Genomic DNA, 27,629 nt, shown 5'->3' with positions numbered 1-27,629 from the left:
GCCTGGCCACCATGGTGAAACCCTGTCTCTACTAAAAAAAAAATAAACATTAGCCAGGCGTGGTGGCACACGCTTTTAATCCCAGCTACTCAGGAGGCTGAGGCAGGAGAATTGCTTGATCCTGGTGGGTGGAGGTTGCAGTGAGCTGAGATTGCGCCACTGCACTCCAGCCTGGGTGACAGAGCGAGACTCTGTCTCAAAAAAAGAAAAAAAAATAAATGAGAATTGATATATTCCAATGTGTTTTAAGATGTTAACATATATTAACATATATGTGTGTATATGTGTGTGTGTTTTTAATATACTAAAATATATAAAAAATATATATTCAAATGAGTATGCCATCTTTTGCAAATATATCTTTTTTGGACACCTATGTAGATTTTTAAAAAATCCTTAGCTGTGAAATACCATATGCCTTTGAAAAAAATGTTGTTGTAGTCATTAGAAAGTTTTCTAATTGGCATAACATTTTTTTCCTATGACAGAATAGAGTACACAACCACTTTTCTAGAGAAGAGGAGTGAGAACTAATCCTTAATCTATTATCTTTGACTGCTTTCTTCTTCTTACCTTTCATAGGTTTCTGTGTCTTAAAACAACTACGTTACAACCAGTTTTTGCCATGGCTAGTAGAGTTCTATTAGCCTTTCATGGCTTTCTCTCTATTCCTGTATTACACTGATCAGTAATGTGTGTTTAATAGGGAAAGGGGGGGAAATTAAATTTTTGGGGTTGGCCTGGCAATCAATTAATATTTATTTATTCAACAAAAATAACATTCTTTTTGGTTGGAATTACTTTCCAAACATTCAGACTTGGAATACAACCCATTTCTAAGTCAAGCACTGATAGTATTTTTTATTCTGCCTCTTCCAATTTAGAATTTGTGCATATCAATGTCTTTTATATATCTCTAATCCTTTAGAAGTATGTGAACATAGTTAATGTTTATTTTTAATAGAAATAAAACTTCACTTATCTGGAATTTGTAATTAAATGTAAATATTTCAAAAGGCAAATTGATGCAAAGAAATAATGCTACATCTGAGTGATTAAGGTAGCATGATACAGTGGAGAAGACTACGTTTGGAGCTGCAAGATCTTGGTTCACTTCTTTCTGTATTGGTGGATTTTATATTTTAGGAACAATTAACCCCCACCCCCAATGAAAAACCCTGGAAATTTTATGGGTAGGGGAACTGTTATATCAACATTTTATTCTATAATAAATGAAGTATTTTTTATATTTCCTCATAGAGACAGTTTATATTATTTTCTGAAAAGGAAAAAATCAGAAAATACAGAAAGTTCATAATTAACACCTTAATTATTAAATTAAATTAAATTAAAGTGCTTATTGGAGCTGGGCATGGTGGCTCATGCCTGTAATCCCAGTACTTTGGGAGGCTGAGGCAGGAGGATTGCTTGAGCCCAGGAGTTTAAGACCAGTCTGTGGTACCCCATCTCTAAAAAAAAAAAAAAAAAAAAAAAAAGCCAGGTCTTTTGGCATGCTCCTGTGGCTCCTGATGCTTGGGAGGCTGAGGTGGAAGGATTGCTTAAGCCCAAGTGGTTGAGTCTGCAGTGACCTGTGATCGCACCACTGCACTTTAGCCTGGGTGACAGAGTGAGACCCTGTCTCCAAAAAAAACCTCAGAGTGCTATTAAGGCTTTGGTATTTATCTTTCCAATGCATACAAAAAATTAAAAAATACCAAAAGCCCATATTATAATTACTACTGTGTAACTTGGGTTTTTACTTAATATATATCACAGGACTTTTCCATGTTGATAAATACACAGCATTATCTTTATAAGCTGCACTATAAACCCTAGCCTCAAGCGATCCTCCTGCCTCAGCCTCCCAAAGTACTGGGAATACAGGGGTGACCCACCACACCTGGCCTAAAACTTTTTTTTTCTTTTTTTAAATGTGTCTAGAGATCTCTGCATAGCAACATATAGGAGACTGTGTGTGTGTGTGTGTGTGTGTGTGTATGTGTGCGTGCATTTGTGTAGTTACTGTTTGAATAAATCAGGAAGCCTTAAATGCAGTGAAGCCCCTTATTATCCAAGGAAACTGAGACAATCCCTGAATGAGTTAGCAGCGGCAGTAGAAGTAATGAGATCCTCACACAGATAAGCAAAAAAGAAGATCATAAAAGCATCTATGATTCCTTTCCAAGCGAGGCATACACTTTGGGGTGTGTACATTTGTGTGTCACTTAATTTTTATGTTCTTAGTAATTTTTAGTCATTACTGTGCTTTTTTGGTAACTGTCCTTTTTTCCTTTCACCTACTATATTGTGAACAACTATGTTATCAGATCTTTTTATTTCATTGTATGTATATCTATCATATTATTTTTAATCCCTGCTGTTAAGTAATTAGGTTTTGTCCAGTTTTTCCACTATTATTAAAAATGATATAATGGAATCTTGATACCTACTATTTGAAAGTCATGGAGGAATTTTTGAGTCTAAAGACTTTTTTGATACTAACTTCCTAATTTTTCCTACAGGAAAGTTGAACTAATGTATTTCTATCAAGTTATGAGAGCACCTCCCTCCATCTTCCCTGACAATTTTTAACAGTAAAAATATTGTGTTTTCAGCTTTTCTTTGACAACTGAGCTTGAAAATACTTTGGCCATTTTTATTTCTTCTTTTGTGCTTGTCTGTATTCTTAGTATAATTCTACTGTATTTTTTTTTCCTATTAAGGACCTTTGATATACTAAAGGCACTGACCTTTGGTTGATTATATTTGGCATTTTCCCTATTTTCCCCGCCAGCACCTAAATCTCGTGGTTGCCTTAAGGTTTGTATATAGTGATTAAAAAAAAAAATGAGTTTTCATTGCTCATATAGTTGAATCAGTCTTATATATCTTATTGCTTCTGTCTTTGACAGAATGTCCTACCCTTGATTTTGATACATATCTTCATGCACTTTCTTACATTTCATATTTTTAGTTTCTGTGGTTTAATATTTAATCCATTGTTTTGTTTTATGATGTCAGGGAGGGTTCTAAGTTAGAATAATTTTTCTTCAAATTGATTTGCCAGTGTACTTACCATCTCAAATTATATAAGCCCTTATTTCTCCTCAGAATTGAAATACTACCTTTATCAGATAATAAATTATTTTAAACTTTTCTGCTTTGTTCCATTGAGTAGTGTATTCCTTTGCCAGTACTGCATTATTTTAGTTATTATAGCTTCTTAATATGTTTTAATAGTTAGTATTATAGTTCAAGTCCATCCGCATAACTTTTCTTTTTAAAATATTTTTGACTCTTTTCCTATTTTTATTTTTCCAGATGAATTTTTAGGAATCATTTTATCAAGTTCCAAAACAAATTCTAAGTGCAAATTTTAAGTAGTTTCATTTTTCTTTTCTTTTTCTGCTTTTTGCTGTGTACTCAGATTTCAGACATTGGTCTGTGCAATTCATTTTACTTTTAAAGTTGATTAATGAAATCATTTTACATTTAGAAAGTTTATTTGAAACAACACTGGAGAGAAACAGTAAAAACAACTGACTAATGAGTGGGCCAGTTAACTACTGTACTATTAGAGACTCTGAAGAACTTCTCAGTTTTCTTTAATATTTGTTTTTCTTGCTAGAATGTAGAATTGTGCTGTGACTGCAGTATGTAAAAATCAGCCAAACTATTCCCTCAATTTTAAATCATGCAGTTATTGTCTTAATTTTGAATGGTAGTCATAGCTGGAAATAAATGACCAGTTTAATTTTTTTATAGATATATAAAACTGCATTCTGACTAATAGAATTATATATATGTAGATATCTATGCAATATAAGTAATAAAGAATAAAGGTATTTAATATATTCTTTATTTCGTAAATACATGATCTAAGTGATCAAATGGTTCTATTTTAAAGAAATTATTTCTACAGTAGATTATGAATATGCATGACTACTTACAAACAGAATACTAGGTACAGTTGCTCCATAGTACTCTACTTGTAATACAGTGATGTCCTAGTGAATCATAGAAGCATAAAATGTACTTTGTTCCTAGGATAAATAGTCCCAATCTGTAATTTTGTTTGAATTTATAGATTTATTTTTATAGTTTTTGTTTTCTCTCCCCTTGGCTGGTAATTTTGTTGCTGTCATACCAGACTCCAGCAATGTTTCACCTTCTTTCCTTTTGAATGTTGCTTCCAGTCTACAACAGTATAGTAATCAAATTTATTAGATTTGTATCTATAATAAGAGTTCATAAACTAGGAAAACTTGATACACTTTCTTTTCTGAAAAAAACTACTTGATCTTTGGTGCATAAACATAATATCAGTTTTGAGAGGGGTTTGCTTACTCCTTGGTTCATATTTTTTATTGTATTTTCTAAGGCTGAAATTGTCAGGTAGACGATCAAAGGTTATTTGTAAGTCCTTTGGGACTGACTCTTTTCTCAAGGAAATACTGTTAGGATTTTTAGTTAGATTGCTGTAGTTCAATACACTTCTTTTGCTTATAAAAAAGGTCAGGTAATATTTATTTTCAGCTATGCCTAATTACCATTCATATCATTTTAAGGAAGCAGGCAAGATAGCTGGTTGGGATGGCAAAGATTTGAGGTAGGGGAGTTTGAAGAGAGTGGTAAAGGTTTGTTGTGTCAGCGGTAGAATTAGGGACAGAAAGCTAATTAGGAGTATACTAATTGTTGCCTAAGTTGTCAGTGACTCAGCTGAGCTTAGTCAGCATTTATAAGGCCTCTAACAGGCTGTATTACTCTTTTTCAAAGTGCTCAGCAGCTGGGCATAGGGCTGGGAAAGAAAGATAATTGGGTTAATTTAGGTATTTGAAGGGCAGATGTGGCAGAAGGCTATTGAAATTTGAGATGTTGGAGGTTCTGATCACTAAGTTTGGGCTGGTTGGGAGGGATAGAATAGAAAGTATGGAGTTGATCAATTTGGAGAAAAATGGGGAGGGAGAAGGGATTGGAGATTTTAGTGAAGTATAAAACTAGGTAGAGTAGAAGTAGTAATTAAGAGAGCTGGAGGAACAGAAAATGTAACAGAAAATACAAGTATCACCTTGGAAATCTCATCGTCCTGGAAGTCTTCTTTGACATCTCCACTCAGTTTCCTTTCTGTGTGCTGTGGTAACTTATAATACTCTTTTAAGTCCTCATTTTACTATGTTACAGTGATCTTTTTATTTTTCTCTCTTCCTCACCATAAGCTCCCTGATTATGGGGATTGTTTTAAATTTCATGTTTTACAGTGCCTGGTACGTAAGTATGCCTGGTAGGTGTTGAATTTAGTAGAATGCATAGGAAGTTGTGATCTTGATGGGTTAGTATAGCGTAGGAGGGCAGTCTCTGTGGGAGTGGCTGAAGTGATGAGTGAGTTGTATACTTGAAGTGTTTTCACTAATTTAGAGCATAATTTTTTTGTATGTATCTTAGTTTCTGTGACCAGCTATTACAGTGGTCCTCAACCATTTTGGCAGCAGGGACCAGTTTCGTGGAAGGCATTTTTTCCACAGACCTGGGTTGGTGGGGTGGGGACATGGGGAGTATGGTTTTGGGATGCAACTGTTACACCTCACATCATCAGGCATTAGATTCTCATAAGGAGCGCAGAACTTAGATCCTTTGCATGTGCAGTTCACTATAGGGTCGGAGAATCTAACGCTGCTACTGATCTGACATGAGGTAGAGCTGAGGTGGTAGTGTTCGCTCTTGCTGTGCAGCCTGGTTCCCAACAGGCCACGAACTGGAACTGGGGGTTGGGGACCCCTGAGCTATTATAAATCCGTCTGAAAATGTAAAGACTTCATTCATTTAGACACTACTGGGATATCTTAAATTTCCTGATTAGAACCTGGCATTTAGCTGACAAAAAGAGCTTATCCTTAAAATTTTTTGTTGTTTTCATGTGTTTTATAAGCTTCCTTTAAAAGGCATAGTAATATGATTATGACCACATCTTAGCAGCCAGAAATTATTTTTAGAAATTATTATTTGCTTTGAAGTTAGTTTTCATCCCCCTATTTTTCCCTCTCATTTCTACTCTCAACATTTAGTCTAAAGCAGTGTTACTCAGCAAGTTTGTGACTATTATTGGTCTTCTGTGAGAAAGCAGCTTGAGCCAAAATGTAAACCAATTCCCTGCTTCCTTTGTTGAAATAGTTTTCTTGTGATAAAAGGAGAAATTAAATGGTGTGTATTACAAATTACCTAATGTAATTCATTTACATCCTGGTGCAAATTCCTTGTATTTTATTGTGTACTTGAAACAGTTTTTAGACTAGCACCTGTTGGGCAGACCACATTTAATCTAGAAGATTATTATATACAAATGTTTTTTGTTTATTCATTCACAAATACCAAGTGGGTGCCTACTGTGTACTATGCACCGTTCTAGGCTCTGGAGATATAGCAGTGAATAAAACAAACACAAAATCCTTAATCTCAGGGCTACATTCTAATTGTATTAGAAATATCAATTTTATTTCTCATTTCTCAGAAATACTTTTGTTTTTGTAGTAAACTGTATTCTTGCAGTTTACAGTTTTGTGTATAAAAACTTTAGACTTAATTGTATGTATCTTTACATATAGTGGCAATACTACTTTATATTTTTGGCTCTAGTAATTTTTTTTCCTGTGACTAATAAAACCTTTGAAAACAGTAATTGCTTATTTGAGTCACTTCCCAATTTTACTTGAAATTAGTTTTTCTGAAGCAAAGATCTTTTTATTTAAAAGGAGATGTAAAAGGAATTAATTTTGAATAAAAGAGAACATTGACAACATGAACTGATTATGCAGTGGATGGAATTGTATGTTAAGCAATCATTGTTTGGTTGCCTTTCTTATATTCTGACAGATGACCTGTTTGTCAGACTTCAGAGTATTTTAGAGACTATATTGAAATAATATAATTTTAATGATGAAATATAAAGAGCAGCAAATTGATGAAAACCAGTGAAACAACCTATGACTTAAAAAAATGAATCTTCCAGTGCAATGGTTCCCAAACCTTAGTGTGCATTAGAATCACCTGAGAGCCTTGCTGAACCATTAAACTGCTGGGTCTCACCTCCAGCCTTTCTGATTGAATAAATCAAGGGTGAACTCAGCAATTTGCCTTTCAAATAAATTCCCAGGTGATGTTGATGTTGGTGATCCAGAGACCATACTTGGAAAACTAGTGCTTTTATATAATGTCATCTTATAGTGCCCCGATTTATCAATAAGTAGCTAATTTAATCATAGTCGTAGCAGATGGTGACTTAAAGAAAACTCAGCAGGTAAACTGAAAGCCAAGAAAGAACCCACATTTTTCTTAATCCTTATTTTAGTGGACTCATTAAATGGAAGATTGTGGGACAAAATATAGAGAATTATTGTGATTCCATAATTGTGACTTTAAATATGTAGAAGTAGACTGAAATACTAGCGATATTCTTTTTTCCCCCTCTAGTGTAGTTGTCCCTAGAAGAACTAAATTGAAATTTAAATACCCCATTTGTATTACAGGCAGTAACATTTATAATCAGGATCCCACTGATTTATGTAGAGACAGAATTTAATGATACCAGTGGAAAGATTATAAACCTCTTTCCACTCATAAATTCATTTATTCAACATTTACTAAGTACATGTGGTGTGCCATGAACTGTGTATACATTTGTGGAAATAAATAATTATAAATTGTGATAAGGACTCTGAAGGAAAATGTACAGGATACTGTGAGATAGTGTAATGGGGGAACTAAAGCCTCTCAAAGAGAGTTCATTTAAGCTGAAACATGAAGGATCGATAGGAATTTTGGTTACACAGAGTTGTGGGAAGAGGAAATATCACTTCCATCACTAAATAGGTAATGTGCACTAACATCTTCCTATATATTATTTCATTTAATGCCTTGTTAGTTGAATGATATTATTGCCAATTTTTTTTTTTTTTTTGAGTTGGAGTTTTACTTTGTCACCCAGGCTGGAGTGCAGTGGTGGGATCTTGGCTCACTGCAACCTCCACCTCCCGGATTCAAGTGATTCTCCTGCCTCAGCCTCCTGAGTAGCTGGGACTACAGGCATGCGCCACCATACCTGGATAACTTTTTTTTTTTTTTGTATTTTTAGTAGAGACGGGGTTTCACTGTGTTGGTCAGTCTGGTCTCGAACTCTAGACCTCAAGTGAGCCTTCTACCTCGGCCTCCCAAAGTCCTTGGATTACAGGCGTGAGCCACCGTGCCTGGCTATTGCCAAATTTTAGATTAAGAAAATGAGGAGACGATAAAACTAATGGTAGAGAATTTTTTTTTAGAATTTAGAATTTCTTTAATAGAAATTAAATAGCTTTCCAGAGTCATCCAGCTATTCAGTGGTAGAACTGGGATTAGATTTGGTCTTTCTGACTCCAGAGTCAGACTTTTAACTGCTATGTTATATTAGATTTAAACTTATTTTCTTAATTATTAAATAATGTAAGTATACCCCTTTTTTCTCATTTCTATGGAAATGAGAAAGGTGCTGCTTTTAATGTAAAAACTATAAGCTAGATATAAGCAGGCCATTTAGAGGGATACATACACATATCCACATATCCACACATGTGTACACATGCATACATACCTATTTATATAACTTTAAACTTTCTCTGATTGTAAAAGTAATGCATTTGTTTGAGATTTTGGAATCTCTAGAACCAAAGAGGGAAATAATTTTTTCATTCGCAGGTAACCATACTGACATTCTGTTTCATTATTTCAGTAGGCATGTAGTATTTTTTAAAAATAGTAATTACAATGTGAATACAGAATTATTCTCTGATAAATAGACAAACAGTGTTTTAATGAAATATGCGTCTTTTTTTTTAAAAAAAAGAATTGTGAAGTTCTTTTTTGGATGTAGAAAAATAAAGTATTTGGATTTCACTCTTCTATTTAAAGGGAATAATCTCACAGGATTATGTTTCTTTTATTTAAAATTTTTTTCTCTGTCATGTGCATATTCCCTTGCTTTTGCAGACAGACCCCAAGAATGCTGGGGAGTTTAAAAATATATGGAATGTAAGCCTTGCTGCATTTATGTTTATTAACCAGTTTAAAAAATATATTAAAGGTCAGATTTTGTTTTTCTCAAACTTAACATCTTGCCTATAATGATACATGGATATTCCTTTTGGGTTCATTATGTGCCATAGTGATTTATGTTGAGGTATTTCTTTTGTGCACATCTACCACCAAAAGATTTTAAATACAATTGCAGAACTTTACATTTGTAACTTGAGAAAGAAGGAAATACATCTTAAAATCAGAACACTGTTCCCTAACAGTCATATATATATCAGTGAAATCGAATTCATTTTAAAGAAATTTAATTATTCACTGTAGTTTAATTTACTATATCTCTTAATTCTAAGGTGTTGAATATAAATTAAATTTAGATGTTAGCCAGATATCCCATTATTTCACTTATCTTAATATGATACATGTAAATAATTCTTTAGTCTTAGCTTCTTTCTTTGATAGTAAAGTCACACATATTTGTGGGGTATTTTTATTTAAAATGTGTTCAATTTTTAATTATATAAAGTACCACCTCTCTTTTCAGCCATATAAGTTATTTTTAAGGCATTTTCTTTTCTTATATAGTATTTCTTTAGCTGTTACCACGTCCCTTTGCTAAGTCCTCCTACTTTTTGTTTAGGCACTTGTTTATTTGTCCATCCACTTCCACCTACTGATTGATTAATTCATTTAAGAAATGTTTATTGAGGCCCGGCGCGATGGCTCACGCCTATAATCCTAGCACTTTGGGGGGCCAAGGTGGGCGAATCACCTGAGGTCAAGTTTGAGACCAGCCTGACCAACATGGTGAAACTGGGTCTCTACTAAAAAAATACAAAAATTAGCCAGGCATGGTGGCCTGCACCTGTAATCCCAGTAGTCAGGCAGAGGCAAGAGAATTGCTTGAACCCGGGAGGTGGAGGTTGCAGTGAGCCGAGATCGTACCACTGCACTTTGGCCTGGGCAATAGAGTGAGACCCTATCTCAAGAAAAAAAAAAAAAAAAAGAAATGTTTATTGAATTCCTATTATATGCCAGGCATTTGGCTAGATGATGTGAAAAGAAAGTAAGAGTGGGAGAGAGGGAATTCTTGTGTATCTGTGCTACCAAGAGAGTGTGTAGTTTAGTGTACTGTATTGTATCTCTGTGCTTAATGAAGTTGCCTGTGGGGCTGCTCAGGAGGGCATGCGAGGTTCTAGCTACCCTCTCACCCTTCTTCGTTTCAACCCCGTAGACTCCTTTAAAAATCTATTTTATTTATTGGGCTTTCTCATAGCATTTCCTATGAACAATGGATTTTGCAATTTAAAAACTTCAGTATCACCTGTCTAGTAGAATTATATATATTTACATATATGTATAAGTAGAGTGAGAATCTTACACACATAGAAACTGAGAGAATGACAGGTGGTAGATGCAGGTAAGTATGTGAAAAGAGTTACAGATATGCTACTATAGGAATATGGAGGTGGATCAGAGAGTTTTCAATTTGGAGGATGAAAGCCAGTGAAAATAGTGTCGTTTGAGATTTTTCTTCAAGGATAGGCAATATTTAGCCCTGTAGAGATTTGTAGGTAGGGTGACAGTGAGGATAGGTAGGGAATATTGCAAGTACGGGAGACAGCATGATCAAAGACACAGAGGCAGGGATGAGGCATTTGGAGCAAATAGCTTACTGTGTCTAGAGAGAAACTGGGTCATAGAAAATACAGATAAAACATGATTAGTATCAAAATGTGGCAAGCTTTGGCAGACTGAGGAGTTAAGTCTTTTTCAAAGACAATTGGAAACCTTTGAAAAATGTTTGAAAGATAAAGGTACGGTGTGCATTGATACTCGTTAAGAAGAATTGATAATGCATCATGTAAAATGAGTTGGCTGTGGAAAGACCTGTTGTAGTAGTCCATGTAAGAGGGAATGGGAGTGAAGAATAGCAAGCAAGTGTAAGTGATATTGCATAGGTTAGATTGTTAGGTCTTGGGGATTTATGAGATTAGAGAATTAGTTACCAAAAATGATTCCAAGGTTTCTATCTTAGAGGACTAGCAAGCTGATCATGCCATTAAGCTGCAGGTTTGAGCGTTGGTTTATCATTTGTATCCTGGTTGAGGAGTCTATCATAATTATTTATAATACTAAAGGATTAAAAATGGAAATTGAGATGAAGCCTGAAAGGAATAGAGATACAAAATTAATCTAGAAGGTAAAAGTCTGCAGAGATGCATATAATAAAGTCCCTCTGGTTGCTGAGATGGGGCAAAAGTTTTACTGTCAACTTCATAGCAAATAGGAAAACATGTCATTTGAGCATGACATTTTACAGTCTTTAACAATCAAGTGAACAAAAGTTTGATTTATTTATAATACTAAATTGTAATAGCTTATCTTTGATATTTTTATAAAGTGTCAAAGATTTTTATAAGTATTCTGACATCTTGTATTAATATCTCATTTAAATCTCAAAACATCCATGTGAGGCAGCGCAGATGAGTGGGTAGTTTCTCCTCTGTTTCATCCCATGAGGAACGTTTTAATGTACAGCCTTTTTGTTACATAAATCAGTTTGCTAAATTCTGATTCAGCTAGGTGAAACAGATTTCTAAACTCACCAGAATGAAGCCTGGCTTCAGAGCATAGTCCATGGCAACTACTAAACTATCCTGCTTGTAAAGAGTCCCTTAAACTTCAGGGATTTAAAAATTCTGTACCATTAGTTTTACCGTCTCCCTTGTCATAGTCTGAATCTTGGCTTATTGCATTTTTAACTTCTGAAGTGGCCTTCTTTTTTAGGTCCACCAAGTATATTTCTCTTTTGTCTTAAAGGCAGACTCACCTTTCATATTTAGGATTTTTTTTCTCTAAGCTTTCCTAGCCAACCATGAAGAGCTAGTTTATACACTTTACCCAAAAAGTTAACATGCTTTTGACATTCCTGATTTTTAATGGGTTTTAAATTTGTGGTAGGCATAGCTTTTTGTGGCCTCTTAATAGTTTTTGTTGTGCATATTGTAAAGCAGTTAAGTACTTAATTGATAATGTTACTATTCTAGACGTTCAAAGGAAAATGTACATATATGGGCTCTCCACTGGATATTTAGAATCTAAGGCAGTGCTCATTTGGACATGAATGAAAAAAAAACCGTCAGAGAATGAAAACAATAAAGCACTGCATGAATGGGCAACAAAGTACATTGTTTATAGCTAAGGGCAAGTCAGTTTTAAGGGTGGAGAGCAAAAATAAGTATACAGACAAGGGGAAGTTTAGGCCAAGTATAAATGAAGTGGTTCCCAACTGTATAAGAAATAAGATTGAAAATTCTGGTTCAAGTAGTCTAAGAAACCCCTGCAGAGGAGCTAAACTTCTAGGAACTTTGTCATGGTCTAACTCTTTGTATACTACTAAGTATTTAGTGGATGTTCTTTCTCTTTGTCATATCCACTTCATATCAACTTTTATCTCTCCGAATAAAAGGAATTTGAATTGCTCTTTAGTTTGACAATTTTTCATATATACAATTGTCTCTCATATTTTCTGTTTTATTCAATTAGTAGTCATGGAGAGGAAAAAAGACAGGAATAGGCACCTGTGATTGTAAAATATTTTACCAGTAAACAACTAGTATAGAATATCAAGGGCAACTGGTTATAAAATGAAAGCCTGTAGACCTGTCAGGTGGAGGTCTTTGATGGCTAAGATTCTAATATGGGTTATTAAAAGCGTGATTTTAAGCACCTAGAAGGTGAGTAGTTGGAGCCAAATGGTTTTCCTCAGCAGTAGTCATGCCTCACAAACTTCTGTGTTACATCAGAGCTACTAGATAGCTGTCTCAGGAACATGGGACAGAGACACCATTTTTAAACTTCATCAAGGCTTTTCACAAGGTTGTGGTGAGACATCATTGACAACATGAAGAAATATAGACTAGTAGCTAGTTTGTACTGTTATGCAACTTAATAATTTGCAGAATGTCTCAAATTATTGAAGGCATTTTTTACAAGAGAGAGTTATGTACATAGGACCTTCTCTCTTAATCAGTCATTGTGGGTAAACTGAGGGGTGTATGAATGTGAAAATTCTATTCAGGTTTGAAAAGCTGCCTTTTGGAGGTGCAATTATTATAGATTAGATGATCTCTGTTAGTCTCTCGAGTCCTTCAGAATTAAGAATAAAGAGTAAACTACCAGGTGCTCTTCACTCAGTATTAGAACTCTGAAACAGATCAAGTGAACAACTTTAGGGACCTTTAGTAGAGAAGGGGTTTCACCATGTTGGCCGGGATGGTCTTGATCTTCTTGGTCCGCCCGCCTTGGCCTCCCAAAGTGCTGGGATTACAGGTGTGAGCCACCGCACCCGGCTGAGATTCTGCATTTTTAACAAGCTTTCAGGTCATGCTGATTCTGCTGTTTTGTGAGCCACACTATGAGTATGAGTTTAGACTTAAGATGATTTAAGGTTTGGAAAGTTGATTATATTTAATAATTGTAATGCTTTTGTCAGATCAGTGTAGACACTTCACATTTTATTTAACTGGAAACTTTCAAGGTAGGTGGTAATATTTTTACAGATGAGGAAATTGAGATACAGGGAGCTTAAATGTTGGTTGCTCAGGGTTATATACTAGGCGCTATAACTGGAATTTAAACTTAACACCAAAACCCCTGCTGTCCTTGTGTTTCCATGACATTCTATGGTTTTCATGAGAATACTTTTTCGATTTACAAATATCTTGTAATTGGAGGACTTTGTTCTGTTTCTTACAACTTGAGCATGAAAAATTAAAAACATTGTTCTTCATATGTATTTTTTTGTATGGGTTCAGGAAAAATAAGCTTTTAAAACATTAACGCAAACTATTAACTAAATTTTTGAAATTTTATGTATTGATGGTTTTTAATTGAAAAATATTGGCAAATAAAAAAAAAGGCTTCCAAAATCCTGCTACTGTGTAAACCTTATATTATGACTGTTTTGAGTTCCTCTGATATAGAGGCACTCTCATATTATTTTTAAAAATCGAGATTGTAGGGCTGGGTGTCGTGGCTTATGCGTGTAATCCCAGCACTTTGGGAGGCCAAGGCGGGTGGATTACGAGGTCAGAAGATCGAGACCATCCTGGCCAACATGTTGAAACTCCATCTCTACTAAAAATACAAAATTAGCTGGGCGTGGTGATGCGCACCTGTAGTCCTAGCTACTCGGGAGGCTGAGGCAGGAGAATCGCTTGAACCCAGGAGGCGGAGGTTGCAGTGAGCTGAGATTGTGCCACTGCACTCCAGCCTGGCGACAGAGCGACACACTGTCTCAAAAAAAAAATTGAGATTGTGTTATATATAACTTAGTATTCTATTTTTTTTTCACTAGGCACAACTGTAGTGACAAAGAGACCTCATTCTATTTATAATAAAAACCCTTTCCTATTTTCCTCATGATCATTGGCACCATCAACCATTCTGTCCTAAGTGGCAGTCTCATTTTCCTTATTCTTTGCCTCTTCCATAACTGCTGCCAAATTCTTCTGTTAGTTTCTTTGTAATATCTCTTCAACTTGCCCATATTTTTCAGTCCAGTCTCCGTTTTTTTTTAATGCTAGGTTAATTACTACTAAATCACCATGTTATTTGTGAATTTATTCTCTGCTGTTTTGGTTGACTGTTCTGGCTATACACAGAACCTTTTGTCTATCTTCATACATCTTTTTAGTGGCTTCTGATGAAATAAGTGTGAATAATTGTAGGGTTTAAACTAAAAGCGATGAATTATCTTAGTGTGTCATTTTTAATTTGTAACCACATCTTTTTCTAACTTCTTGCCTTCATTGCCAGATAGGGTACCAGAATCTGAGAACTTGTAATAATATTGCTACTGCTGAGGACTTTTAACTATCTGTTATTCCGTAGTTATTTTCATGTGTATACATTTTGCCATTTCATTCCTTTCTTTTTGTTACCTCGAGTCTTATGCCATTGTACTCTTTATGAAGTTGCCGAGACAAACTCACTTTTAACCTTTTTCAGTGGATGTTTCTAATGAAAAATAATATGAAAATTTGTGTTTTCCTTTTAAAATGTAGTTATGACTTTATACTTGCATATGTATTTATTTAATATTAGTGTGATCCTACCTCATGTAGCTTTTAAAAGTTGTTAGTTTGCTCATTAAAATATTACCTATCAAGTTAAATATAGGTGCAGAATGATTGGAGAAGTCTGTTGAGATTCATAGATCCCCAAACAGCTTTTCTCTTTTCCTTAGTGCTTTATCTTTGCAAAATATCTCATGTATCATATCATAACCTATGGTTTCTAATCAGCATTTTTTCTCAAAACCATATAGACTGAAAAATATAATCTCATAGCTTTATTCCTACCCTCTGCCAGAGAAAAAAGCGGAGCACTTTTGTGGCTTGTTTGAGAACTTTTTGTTTTGAGTAATAATGTGGATAATTGTGGTTAAAATTGGGGTGAATAGTACATGTCAAGGATTTACTTCTTAGAATCTTGTGCAGTATTTTTTTGGTAGGCACAGGAAAAAGTACACTTATTAGTGGATTTTTGTGAATATCAAATGAATTAGAATTTAAGAAATTATAATTAGAAGTTAAAGCTTAGAAATAAAGGTTGTCTGGATCACTTAGCATATGTGTAGGGGTATAGGTCTTTGTAAATGGGGCTATGAGACCATAGTATAAGGAATGCTACAGATAAATATAGGAAGTAGGATTTGATTCCAGATCTGACACCAAAGCCTATGATTATAATCATATTTATGATACATGATTATTTTAATTTTATGAGGATTATACATTCTTGGTGTTTAAGTGTTTAATTTTTTACCCCTAAATTATATTTTTATATCACATAGAGTATATATGTGTATTGTGGACATTAAGACTATTAATTATAATGATTAAGAATTATCTAATTCCTTGAAACTTTTTTTTTCTGATCAAACTCGACCTAAAGGCCAGGTGCGGTGGCTTATGCTTATAATCTCAGCACTTTGGGAGACTGAGGTGGGAGGATCGCTTGAGCCCAGTAGTTTGAGACCAGCCTGGGCAACATGGCAAAAACCTGTCTCTACAAAAAATTACAAAATTATCTGGGCGTGGTGGTGCGTGCCTGTAGTCCAAGCTACCTGGGATGCTGAGTCGGGAAGATCCCTTGAGCTCAGGAGGTCAAAGTTGCAGTGAGCTGTGATCATGCCAGTGCACTCTAGCCTGGGTGACAGAGTGAGACCTTGTCTTGAGGGGGAAGGGGGCTAAACAAACCTCACCTTAATCTTATTCCTTGATATACTTTTATTTTTTCTTAATCTCTGGTTCTGTCAGATTAGTATTTCTTAAAGATATGTGGCAGGGTAATTTGAAGACTCCAGGATTATCTTCTTGTTTGTATTTTATCGGTTTAATAACTTTAGAATAATTATGTTTCTGAGAACTAACACCTTTACAGATGAAATTGATTGAGGACTAGGAAGTAACTTCATTTAGATCATGTATAACACTGTAAAGTGGTAATTAAGAGTTAAAAGGCTTGGGTTGGAATCCCATCTCTTCAACTCTGTAACCTTGAGCAAGTTCCTTAACCTCATTCTCAGCTTCCTCATCTGTAAATAATTATGATACATGTCTCATATAAGGGAGTTGTAAGAATTAAAGGAAATAATGTTTATAAATGGCTTAGCATAGTACCTGGTACAGTAAACGCTCGACAATGAAAGCTAACAAAGTACAGTTTCAATTAAGGTATACTCTATAAAAATTATAGACTATGTTAGGTACATTGATTTTTCAAAATATGTTGTCTAATTAAATTAAAACTTTAATAAATTTTAAATAATTTAAAACAAATAACATTTAAAATAAAGTTTTGGATTAGATTAATTATGTACTTAGAATAGCTATTTGAACCTAATAGAAAAATAAGAATATTAATGTTTTTGGCTATAGTCATCTTATGGAATCCTCTGTACTTCTTATTTTCCTTATTAATATAGCTTGTTAAACACAACTTTATTTTTCTTATTAATATTACTGGTTAAACACATAACCATTGACTATCACCTCTGTTGGAAGAAAAGGAAGGAAAGAAAGGAACTAATTTTTTCTTGTGAACAAGCTTTACAAATGTTTATTGGGGACACAATTTGGAATTAATATATTTTGGATATGCATTTTGTCTTTAGCTTATTTCTAGGAGTATTAAAAGTTGGCTATCTATTGGCTCACAATCTGGGCTAATTTATCTAGGGAGTTTTGTTTTAAAAAAGTTCTGAAGGCTTTCTCTCCACAAGCTGCTCTTCCCCAAGACTTACTCCCCAGGTAATTCTGTTGATCAGCCAGATTTGGATACCACTGTAACATAAGAAGTCTTGTATAGGCTAGTGAATTCTTTAATGGAATACTCTTTCAATCCCTTTTTTCTTAAAGCCTTATAGTCAAGTAATAAGATTACTTAGCCTTATAGTCAAGCAATAAGGCCATAACTATCTTACTTTGCAAGATATTTATGGCAAGTATGTCTTCTTTAATGTAAATATTCTTATTTTTAATTTTTCTTCTTATATTACCTTATTTCTATGTTTTATGTCACCCTGCTTATTACATGTCATTTTATACTCACATGAGTATAAATAGTTTATACTTATGTGTCTTCAGCTCAGGACTAGAATTTGTATGAGGCAAGCAAAGTGCCTAGGGCACAAAATTTAAGGAGGCTGTCTCTTTGAGGACTGTGCAAGAGTGAGTACCTCCTTAAATTTTGTGCCCTGGATGCCTCCCTTGTCTCATCCAGAGAAATAGGCTGCATATAAATTATTTTTATTTTAGTTTAGCATAATCTCATGCATACTTGGATGTTTTGTAAAAAAATTGATGACAAAACGAAATAGTATAGCTGAACCCAAATTTATATCGCCCAGTATAAAAATAAATTAACTATTTGAGAAAGATAGCATTATTATTTTTATCACATGGTCAGTAACCCTCAGAGCTTCCCAGTTCAGCAGAATCTTGTCTGACACTGAAATACACTTGGTTGTTTTACCTACTGGCAGCTACCTGAAATCAGTGCTCTTGTAGCTGTCAAAGTTTCTTAATTCAAAATATAGTACCATCAGCTTTTTATATAAGCTTATATGTGATCATTTGAAGTAATCAGAAATGATACCAGTTTTATTGTATTTTTATTACTAATTTTAGAATTTCTTGAGAAGTTGCCTATAATTTTTTTTTTTATGAGAGCTACATCTGGAAATGCTCAAAAGTTGTTTGCCTTTTTTGAGAGAACAATCTGCAGTGAAAGTATAACTTCTTTAGAGGTGATGTTTAAGTTAGCAAATGCTGAACCATAATGTGAGGAAGCATAATATTGTGAATTATTTGGCAAACATACCTAATACAGGCATTAGCTGTTGAAACCATTTGTGAAGTACCACTTACAGAAAGCTAGAAAGATAGGCTACACAGAACTTTATCTGTAAACTCTGAGGATGAAAACTAGAGTACAACTTGTTTATTCAATAAAGACTAAACTCTGTAAGTTTAAGTTTGATTTGTTTATAGGTTCCATGATTAATGTGTAATTAGAGTATGAAAGAAGCATTTAGAATCCTTTAAAATTTATAGGTGTAACATCATTGTCAAGTCAGGAGTTTTGTTTCTTAAAGTTAGAATTTACTTAAATATACTTTTTCTCTAAAAAAATAAAATCTTATTTCCACTTACAGTAGTACCAAAGTGAGTTTTCGCAAAAAGAATTATTTAATATGTATTTAATATTTGTTTCAAATAAACAAAAATAAACATAACAACTAACGGTGGAGGGGCGTCTTAGATTTGTTTTTAGCTTTCTTTTTCATGGCTTCTAGAAGTGTATCATATTATAAATACATTCAAAATGTTTTGCTCTGAGGATATGTAGCATTCCAATAAAGGTTAAATCAATAAAAATGATTTGGACACATTCCTAAGCATGGCTAGAACAGGTAGTCCGTTGTTTTAGGTACCCTTGAGTTTCTGGAGCAGATCATTATGGCGTAGCAAAAGAACTTACTAAAAGTTGCTTTCTATGTGTAGATGCATCAGCTTAAAAAAATAAGATTTTCTGGCCTTCTAGAAATGAGTATTTTTAGAGTAACCCTTGTATATATTGATTTAATTATATATTTTAAATGCAGTTAAAGTTTTGGAGCTTTTTTTTCTTCGAATGCTGGAGATACACCATAATTGATAAGGAAGAGGTACGTACAGGAAAAATGCAATGGCAAGCTTTTCCAGCAAATTTAGAATAAATGACAGTCTTATGGTTAAAGAAAGTATCACACATTATAATTGCAAAATAGGGATTGGATGTGATTCTTTTTAGTCTTGCCAGTTTAGAAAAAAATTCTGTAAGTCATTGGCATGTTGTTCTGTTCATATGGGCAGTTCAAAAGGCAAGCTTTAATTTGAGCTTTTATTTTAAAAAGCATATGTATATCTCCTATGTTCGGGGTTGGCTTCTCACTATATTATTGTTGCTACGTAGTTTTATGCATTTGCTTGCGTTTTTTGTGTTCATGTCATAAGTTTTAAGTATGTAAGTTTTCAGATCACACTGTTTTCACAGCAAGTTTCAAAAAATATTTTTATGCCAGTTTATAATAATGAGTAAGGCCATTTTTATTAAAGTTTCCTTTAAAACAGCATTTAAGATGTTTCTTGATCAAAAAAATTCAGTGAATTGACCATGTATTTGAATGAAGAAAGTTTAAAACAGAGGTAGAAAATTTGAGTTACATGTATTATTAATGAAGTTATATTATAGAAAATCACTTCCTATCTTTTTGTACATCTAATATATATTTACTTTGTAAGTAAATACTTTATTAAAAATACTGTGTTACAGTATTTCTTGGAGCACAGGATTTAATTTTATAGTCAAGAAAATTGTTTGAATACGTCTGAGTAAAAATTTATTTTACATATATAGAGTGGTTTAACCATTTAATAATTAAATAATTTAGCAATTTAAGCCAAGTATTTTGATGTTTTAAAAAATATTTAAGTGTATCTTGATAGATTCTGATTTTAGTGTGTCTTGTGTCTTGATAGGACCAGAATATTTATGAAAATAAAAATAAGCCTAATTATCAGCACATGGCTCTAAATTTTCTTCCTGGGTACTTGTGAGTGATAATGTTAAAAACAGATCACTTTATGTGTTTTCTCTAGTCCTATTGGTGTACAAAAATATTCTGCAATATGCTTATGCGTGTTATAAGAGAGGGATATTGTTAAATCTTTACTACATAATCAAGAATAAAGCTTTCCTGACAGTACTCATTGTCCTTATCTAGCTAACACTTTTAAAATGAAGTGGTTACTAGTGGTAAAAAGTTTTTAAAATGTTAAGTTTTCCTTCTAAATTACAGAGAGAGAAAGAATGTATATGTATTTGGTTTTGAAAACTGGGAGAATATAAGAATTCTGGGTGGACACTGGAGTTTATAATACGTGAAAAGGAGTTTCTTCTATGGAAAGGAGGTTGGATTAATGATCAAAAGTTGGAGTACATTGACTTGTATATTTCCATTTCTTTAGAAATGCACTGTAGCACATTGTCTTTATAAGTAGTATCTCCATAGGCATTATCTTCTTAAATATTTCATTTTTGCATTGACTCTTATAAGAGCAGTAGCAAGTTTTTCTGCATTTTGTCAAAAGCTGAATTACCGAAATGCTTTACAGATTTCATGAGAGGTAAAAAAATTAATCTTATTAGATTATCTTTTGTAACCATTTATCCTGCCTAATGTTAAGATGCTGTTGTCTTGATGGGAGTTTTCTCATAGATTACTTCATGATGTCTTAATATTTTTGAATTGGGTGTTAGGTTCTTAGTATGAAATGCTTATGTACTTTCACAGGTGTCAGCTTTATGGAAAACACAGTGATTGATATAATGTGGATTGTTAGCATAAAGAAGTTTCCTTTCTGTGATCCTGTACAGTTGTTACAGATATCTGTAATCTGACAGTTTATGAAATAAAATGAGAATTTACTTTTATCTAAAAAAATGTATTTTAATGAGCTGTGTTTGCATTAAAGTATCTTATAATAAAATTGTAATTGATTGAAGAGAATCCATACTGTGTACCTTTTTGATACACATGGATTTTCTAGGATCGTTATAGTGATACAGCAGTAGGTTGACATGTTGTAAAATGTAATACCATATTACATAGTAAAATAAATGTCATGATCCTTTCTTTTAAGCTTCAAAGTAAATTCACATTGTTTAGATACATTTAAATAATTTGTAATCATTTAGTAGAATTATATCTTTTCACTTAAAATTATATTGGGAATTTGAAGTCTTAAACTGGGAAGTTCAGTACAGAAATTTAAAAAGAAAGTTAATTCTAGCAATTATCATAGAAAAATTAGAAATTCAATGCTTAAATTGTTTACCCAGGTTACATGGTCAATGAGAAAATATACCTGTTTAGCTTCAAGCCAGAGTTGTTCTTTGAGATAATATTTATAAATAGGAATCTATTAGCAAATTAATTCCATTCATATTTGCCCTTATAAACTCTAATACTTTGTTTAACTGATATCAGTTTTTAATTATTGGTACTTAAGTTTATAACTGGAAAATACCATCTTTGGATTTTACAAGATTGATTATTTTAGTCTTGAAATTCCTAGTAGATGCCTAATCCCTGTTACTGGTTTTATAGATTGACATTTGTTAACTTACATGCAAAAAAATTTTGATTATATTTCATGACAGAACTATAGTACCTCAGTTACATAATTTACAATTTTTTTCCTGGTTTATAATCATTATTACAAGTTCTGTAGTCATTGGTGTGAATGCATTCACACTCATGCATGTGTATATGCCATGTATAAAAATGTTAAGACAAACATAGCCAGAAGAAATTTAAGTTGAACATATATGACACGTATTTTGTTTCTGTGTAAAAATACATCGTGTTCATGTGAAGTTCTGTGGAATATCACGTTATTATTCTGATATTTCTAAAGAAAGACTGCATATATATGTATTCAAACCTTATTGATGATTGTTATTGTGATTTGGCTAGCATTTAACTTTGTCTTTTTTTTTTTTTTTTTTGCTTTTCCTGAAGCGCAAAATAGATGTAGGTGTAAGATACATGACTATAAGGAATATGTAAATAATGGTATGGTTTATGTAATTTAGGGGAACCTACAAATGTGTATTTAAGTTCTTGAGTTTTAACTCAAGAACTTAGTCTATTATGTAAATATATGTTTATAGTTGGTGGTATATAATGATTCTGGTAGACATCATTGATGTAAAAAATCAATGTAACTGAAATGTAAAATAAAATTACCTTATTTGACTTTGTGGTAAAAATTATTTGCCTTACATAGGATATTTAGATATACCTTTTTAGAAATGTCACTAATCTGATGTAACTAATGTATAATTAAGAGAATTGGCAATAGGAATAGTAGAGATAAAAGAGTCTTTAAACTGTTTGCCAAAATAATCTTAGATATATTTCTGGGAATAATGTTAACTTGGTAAATTTTCTAACATCAGTATGATAATTTTTAAATATCTCAAACATTATCGAAATTGCGTATGTATATATGTCGGAGATTTCCTTGTTTTGTGGGCAGTTGATTTACAAGATGAAAATCATCTAATCAAGGTAAACATTTATCTTTTATTTAGAGCTCAAGTCACCCTTGGTATGATTTTTGTTCCTTGGGTGTATACTGGATTTATGAGTATTAACAAGAATATAGAGTAGAGGAAGTGCATGAATAACAATTTTTTTCTCTTCATGTATTAAGTACTTATGTAGCAACTAGCCTTTAAAGGCCTGTTTTAATTCTACAGCTCATCTTATTTGGGGATTGTTTTTTATATCAGGTTAAATGATATAAAAAATGATTGTTTTTTATATCATGTTAAATGATGCAGTTTCTGTTTATTAGTGTTTATGAAAAACTTTGCTTTAGTTAGGCTTCTTTCTATTCAGCAGTAACAACAAAACCTAAAGTGTTTGATAACATGTTGCTTACATCCACTCAACACTGTTCCAAATCTTGAGTCCTATGCCCTTAATAAATAGTATAAAGGGGAGGAAATTCCTAAGAATTCTACATAAAGTGAAGATACTGTATAAAATAAAAGAACATTTAATCTGAATTGCTATACAGGTCTTAAAACAGTTGTATGGGAATGTATGGTCTGTTTCATGTGTATGTGCTGTTGAATGGACAAAAGCTTGTGGTTGACTGTGGTTAAAAATGTAAGGAAACTCCCTTTTAATAAGGTATAGAATTTCCCTGTTATTTTTTGAATCGTAACACATTAATCAAAATATATATCCAGTGAATTTCATAATCTTTTTGAAATGGCAAGAGATTATATTAAGGCATAAAATTTCATTATGTGAGACTTCTTTTAAAGATTTGTTTTAAGATATTAAACATCTCAGATTTGATGAAGAATTTTCACATGCTTTAGACAGTTAGCTTAGAATATTTTATTATTTAGAAAATACCAAGTATTGGAGTTCATTGTTATCTTTATTATGGGAGTTTTATGATTTTTTGGGGTGTGAGGAGAGGCAGAATTTTATCTATCTTCAGTGGAAGTTGCAGCGTTCATTGGTATAGGAGAAAAAATAGTACATTAAGGTAACCTATTGAGAAGTCTCTGCTTAAATTACCATTGGATCTGCTAGCACCTGATTAGTAATGTCTGACTTGTGAGTGACTAGAAAAAATAGTTATGCTTTGCCATAATTACAATTTTAGTATTTGCAGGAAGGATTTTTTTCACATTGAGTTGATGGCATTTGTCTATTTGGTCACATGTTTTTATATATTTTTAATAGATGCTATAGAGGTAGACTGTTTCGGTGAATCCTTCATATAAAAATGTCTAAAGATTTTTGTTAGGTAATAGTATTTGCAGTTTTAATGCATTTAATGAGCTTTTGCATGACTTCACTATTGACTTAGAGTTGTCATATCTTAGTATCCTAGAACAAAGGTTAGAACAGTATGGAAGATTGGTATTTGTATGCTTTGGAGAGGGATTTGAGATGTTACCCTGTTTTGCCGTCAATTTTCAAGTATGCACGGGTGCATCATTAATCATGAGAAATGCAAATATAAATAATATAGTCCCATTGGATTTTTTTCTATGAATACTTACCTTTTCCTTTTTTTAAAATATATATATACAGTTGAGGTATTTAGGTAACCCCTAACCTTTTGCTTCAACAAAGAAGTACAGTATAAAAATATTACCACAGTTTTCATGTGAGCAGCTCTTGAATCGGGGGGAGGGGGAAAGCCCTCTAGATGAATATTTGTTGAAAAAAAAAGTTGTGATACAGAATGTCTTAACTCAGCCTCGGTACAGTACTTGAGGACCACCAGTGTGTAAAATTGAAAGCACATGAATTTTGAAGCACTAGAAAAGGTTTGTAATTGATTAGCGCTGCTTTAAAGTATTGGAGTACAGTGAGTTTTGATTTGTGAATGGTTCTATTCAATAAAGATTAATTCTGTGTGTTTGATAAAATCTTAGTGCCTTCAATGAGTTAGCTCCCCCCGCCCCTGCAGTTTATTTAACCATCAAATATTTCAGTGTTCTTTTAACAAACTGGAACATTTCTATCTTACCGAATTTAACTTTAGCATGACTGATTTAAACAAGTCAAACTATCAGTTGTTAGCTGGAAGAGTGTAATTGAATAAATTAATATTTTGTTCTTTTAAAATAACTAAAATATATCATAATGTAATCATGTATATTTCATGCCTTGTGATATAGAGACGGATTGATCAGGAGAGTCACACAGACCAGCCAGATCTTTTTCCACAATTTATTTTCAGTGTTTTAGATTTCAAAACATTTTTTAAAAATAAAAACTAAAAATCTTTAAGTTTGTAATGTAAAATTAGGATTGTTATAATTTAAAATAATTTATATGAGTCTTTGGGAATTACTTTGACATTTTTAGCTTTTGATATGTGTTAGAGTGATTTTCTGTGTTTGTTCTTAACTTTGTAATTCTGCTGCCTAGTTTTGGAATTTAGCTCTGTATTTTAAAAAGAAGCTATAAAACTTTGTCACTACTAAATCTTGAAACTATAAATATATTATTGATATGGACCACAATTGCTGTTTTGGAAATCAGTGTTCACACATCATGTTCAAGCAGTTACAAAGATTTTATGTAGATAATCAGTCAGCTGATACATTTTCATGAGTCATTAATTTTAAGATACTCTATGAGTCACATCTGTGATTTTCAGCAAGCTATATTTATGATAAATGATGGACAGATTTTGAGTAGTACAGATTGATAATTTTTGATTAACTCAAAGTGAAGTATGCTGAGAGATCAAGGACACAGACATACTCTGTTTCTCTAGCGTGTGCGCGCGCACACCACTCATTGTATTTGAGGTGAAGCAGTTGTTAATGTGTGCTTTGTACCTCACCTAGGAAAATCCTAAACTTTCTTTTTAACTATTTTACAAAATTGGGGCACATACTTAAGACATTTCATTAGGTGGCGGTGATAATCATTATATAAAAATCTAAAGCCTGAAGTGAGGTTTTAGGCTTTGCATAGATTATAGAATGGGGAAATGTTTGCAATGTGATAACATATACATGATGTCCACTACTCACCTGTAATTAGTCTGAGGTAGTGGGTTGACATTAAGTTCTCTATTCAGGCTTCAAGATACTGTTTAGGGGCTGGCGGGGAGGGAAGGTGCAGCCCACTTTTCAAAAGAGGAAGAATTGGTTGTAATGTTGGGGGAAAAAAAAGGTTCACTACCATGCCTTGCTTAGAATCCTGTCAAGTTTTGGAAATTTTGAATAGTTATTAAGAATGTTACAGAAGTATAAGATCCCTGTTATGATAGAATAAGAAGCAGTTTAATATATCCTTTGTGAGAACTTTAACATATTCTTCATGATAACTTTACTTCTAATACTGAAGAATTTTTTGAAACTTGTGTTGTTCCTGATCTGGTTTTTCAAATGTGTTTAAAATAAATAGTTAAACAGAGTGATAACGTGAAAGAGTAACTTAACTGCCTCTGTTATCCCTCCCTGATATCTCTGTTATCCCTGTTTCAAGTTATCCCTCTGTGTAACAGTAGTTTTAACTATTCTTTTTCCTTTTATCTCTTGGGTAGTAGTAACAAAACTTTCGATGTATAAGCTATAATTATGCTATGTGTTGTAATGTAGTCTAGCTGTATTTATGTCCTGCTTCCTTAATATAGAAGTTTTTAGAGTAATACTTGGTACCCATCATTAAAATTTTAAATTAATCTGTGATTATTATATTGTATATATTATAACTGAGGGGGCCCACTTACAGCTATTGAGGGAGTCACTAAAGCAATTTTACATTTTTTTGTAAAATACAAAGTACCTTTCCTCACCCTGTAAGAGAAACCATTTTTTCTCCCTTCAGGTTTAATTATTTCTGTTTGACCTAAACTGAGACTGATCCTCTAGTAGTATCCAGTTAAAATGTGTGAAGTAGGAGGAGTAAAGGAAACTCCAGTCATTAGTTGTAAGTTAAAAGAAGAGTTAATATAGCAAGAAGGTTTATTTTAATGGATATAAGAAAAATTTTTGAAAACTTGCCTTGTAGTTGGAACATGTTGGACATCATAAAGAGAATCTTGTAAGTGTGTTTAGATATTTTGCTATAATAACACATCAGCTGATGAATGTTAAAGTCATTTACATATCTGTATCAACAGTAAGTTGAAATTAAATATTAAGGGACAAGATTATGCCTACTTCTTTTAAAGTCCAGCATGGTTTAATAGTTGTGGCTTTTAAAAATCATACAGGGTATCCTTATGGAGCTTTATTTTTCATGAGACTAAACAGCAGTTATTCATTTTGGTAGGTCCAAGAATGTGATTAAAAGAATCTTAGACGTTTCAGTGTTTGCTGTGTGTTTATAACAAGGTCTATGGATAACAGTGTGTAGATGTAAAATTAAAATTACATAGAAAAATGCAGTTGCATGTAAGTTTTGAAATACTTCCATGAACTTTTTAATATCCTGGGCAACTATAAAGATCTTTTAAAAATGGCTGTGATGTGCTTATCATAATTTTATTTCAGCTGAATGTATACTTATATAAAGTTGTTTAGAAACAAACTTATTTAGATAGGATACAGTTTGAATTTATAAGTAGATTTCTTTTAGTTGAGCTGGTTAAAATGTTAACTGTACTACAGGTTTATTTCTGTGTTATACATGGTAGACCATAATGTTGAGATAATTCTGTGGTCTGTTATTTTGTAAAATTGCTTCCTTTTTGAAGTTTGCTCAAATATTGGGAGCTGCCGGAGTCAATAATTTATAATGCTTTGATTAATTTAGGATCTGACTTTTCTTCTGGTGAGGGTTAATGAGAGTATTAAACTGTTTCTTTTACTGTTTTCATATCCTCACCTCTATAACTCTAGAAAACATTTTGATCAATGTGAGATAATTTAATTTTGTATATTTCAAGTCATTACTTTGA

General features: G+C 32.9%; 2 protein-coding genes across 15 annotated transcripts in view; one reads left to right on the top strand and one right to left on the bottom strand.

The window, feature by feature from the left end:
- The window catches only part of SUPT3H (SPT3 homolog, SAGA and STAGA complex component), a 597,091-nt gene that overhangs the window by 65,549 nt on the left and 503,913 nt on the right, over nt 1-27,629 (top strand). The window lies entirely within an intron of this gene.
- RUNX2 (RUNX family transcription factor 2) overlaps nt 1-27,629 on the bottom strand; it is a 227,237-nt gene that overhangs the window by 194,593 nt on the left and 5,015 nt on the right. The gene's annotated exons all lie outside the window — the stretch shown is intronic.

Source organism: Pan paniscus, chromosome 5 (genome assembly GCF_029289425.2).
Source record: "Pan paniscus chromosome 5, NHGRI_mPanPan1-v2.0_pri, whole genome shotgun sequence".
Taxonomy (NCBI): Eukaryota; Metazoa; Chordata; class Mammalia; order Primates; family Hominidae; genus Pan; species Pan paniscus.
Note: the sequence above shows the minus strand (reverse complement) of the source record. Positions and strands in the feature narration are given on the sequence as shown.